This window comes from Austrofundulus limnaeus, unplaced genomic scaffold (genome assembly GCF_001266775.1).
Source record: "Austrofundulus limnaeus strain Quisiro unplaced genomic scaffold, Austrofundulus_limnaeus-1.0 Scaffold0, whole genome shotgun sequence".
NCBI classification, from domain to species: Eukaryota; Metazoa; Chordata; class Actinopteri; order Cyprinodontiformes; family Rivulidae; genus Austrofundulus; species Austrofundulus limnaeus.
The window spans coordinates 2,780,140-2,782,825 of NW_013952402.1; positions in this window are offsets into that span (position 1 = coordinate 2,780,140).

The window sequence follows — 2,686 nt, forward strand, 5'->3', positions numbered from 1 at the left end:
CGACAGTGCTTCAAAGTCTGAGTAAATAATAACAATAAAAGAAACTCTTAAAAGTTATTTAAATGATCAAGTTGAATCTATTTACCATTTTAAACAAAAAAACAGTGGTGGAATTGTTTTTGTTGGTTTCTTTTAATCATATAACTTACAGACAAAGAAATCACGATGCATAGTCTCAAACTTTAAGATTAAGAACGTAGAAAATAAAATTAAAACTGAAAAAATAATGCAATAAAGAAAAAAAATCCATATAAATGTGTAAGTCCATATTTTCACCAGTAGAGGGCAGTAAAAACCTATTAATTGAATGACATTTTAAAACCATGAACTTCAGGCAGTCATGTGGGACTGTGTCTTTGTTCAACTAAAGTAACAAACAAACAAACAAACAAACAACAGTTTGCTTATTCATTTTACTTCATGAAAAAGTGCACTCTAAAACAATCTAATTTATTTCTACAACCACAAACAGTAATCATAACGCTACATCAGATTAATAAAGATGAAGATCAGTATACTCCAGGTAATGCCGTCATCAACAATAAAAAATGTCACCATATGTTCATCAACAATTTCACTGACTCAGGTTAAACTGGTGTGAKATTTAAAATACTGGTCTTGATCGTTCGAGAACAAAAGCTTGAATCTGTCAGAAATATGAAGCTGTGCCTCGTCCCAGAGACAGTGAGGAGAAATAAATTGTGAACTTGTGGTCAGTGCTGACGCCAACCTGATTTAGAGTTTATCGTCTTATGATGCGCTTTTAATGCGATTTAATGGGACTAGATTTGCTGAAAATCAATAAACGTGTACAGAGGGAGGGAATCACTGATTCTTGTACAGTCTGCCTGACATTACAAAAAAAAAAAAAAAGCCTCACAATCTCACATCACCCACTGTTTCTCATGCTGGAGTTTCGAGAAGGGACCAAGTTGTAGCAGTATTGGACAAACATTATGCAACACTGCAAGACAGTATGCTCAGAATATGGGTTGTGAATGACTCTCCCACAAGTTTTAGCTCAACATCTGTAAAACTGACCAAGTTATTGTCCATTTTAATTGGGCTAATGTTGATTAGCTGCAGCATGCATCTTGAATTGGACTGATYCCAAATGGTAATCAGTTGTAGCTGTGTGTTCAATGGTTGCTTTTTGAGAGTGTCATCAAAATGAGTCCAGTGAACAATGAGATATTTAGAATTGAGTTCAACAACTAGTTTAAAGCAAAGATCTTTAGGTCTATATATCTCTCTGACACCTAAAATGACACTTCAATATTAAAAAATTAAAATTTGACACTAAAATCTTACATAAATATAGACATCCACCTCTTCACATCCATGTAAGTTGTAACAAAAAGCTTCTTCCACTTCACCCACTTACCAGCATCTGCACTTATCTTTTTACGGGAAAAACAAAGTTGATCAATAGAAAAGTCATGTGGACAAAAAGCTTATTTTTTGTTGGCTCCTTCCTCTTTAACATTCCAAGTAAATTTTACTCATCAAAAACTATGAGGGGGAATTCAAGGAAGCTTTAGGGAAGTTTGTGCACATCCTTTTTAATCTTAAACTTTGTGAAAAAATACTGCAAGTTTGGCTTTTTCCAGCCCATTAGCTGTCTCAAAGTGTACAGTAACTAGAGTTTTAATTTGAACAGCAAATCTCCGAGCCTATTAGAGATGAAACATAAATAACAGCAAAAATAATTAAGTTGGACGGGTGAAAAACGGTTGCCTGCAGCCCCCTGCAGTCGTTAGGATTCTGATCATCGCAAGGAGGAACAACTTTAAAAGGTCAAGTGGAGCTAGAATTGGTTTTCAGCAGCCTCGTTTGCTAAAATCTAATTTGTGAGTAAAGCAACCAGCATGCTGTGCTGAAGATGACTTTCACGTTTATGTTAATCTGACTATGGGACACCAGAGACACATTTTACATGAGATGCAAATATTATTTATCCTTTATGGCACCAAGACCATTTATGCTCTAAATGAAACATTTTTTTTTCTTTTTTAATGATATAGTAGTTGCTTTAAGTGTAATTCATTCTCCAGCAGTAATGGTTCCTCTTGATTTGAGCTCTTTCAGCCCTACAAGTACCACTTAATTTAAGCTTAAKACCAAACATTTCAAGAATAGTGGGTTTAACTTTTGCAGCAAATAAAGAAAAAGAAGCAGTCAGACCTTTCTTTGGGTGACTTGAAAGTTTGCAGCAGACRGGGTGTAGTGAAACCCAAAAGACACAAAAGTCTTTATTACAATCTAAMGAAAAACAACTGCTGTAGGAGGCCGTAAAACACAGAAAGACTTCAGTCTGCAGACAGAGGTCGGCACCATGAGCAGCGACAGAATCTGGCCCTCAGGTGGAGCTGCCAAAGTACTGCAGCGACATTGTGTCAACTTTGGAAACTATYATGCAAGCTCCAAAAAATAGTTTTGATAGATACTAAGGTATGGCATTTGCATAACATTACATTTGAATGTGCCTGATACACGTATCCTTCAAATATAAAAAGTTAAAAGAAACACCTTTGTGTTAAAGAAACTTGGCATAATACACCTAACTTTTCCTATTTTGTAGCATAAATGCAGATTTTCTTTTGAACTTGGCTCAGACACATTGACACAGGAAGTGACATCAAAGGGGAACTGTTTAAGAAAAGGAACTCCTTGGTCTTTGTTTATT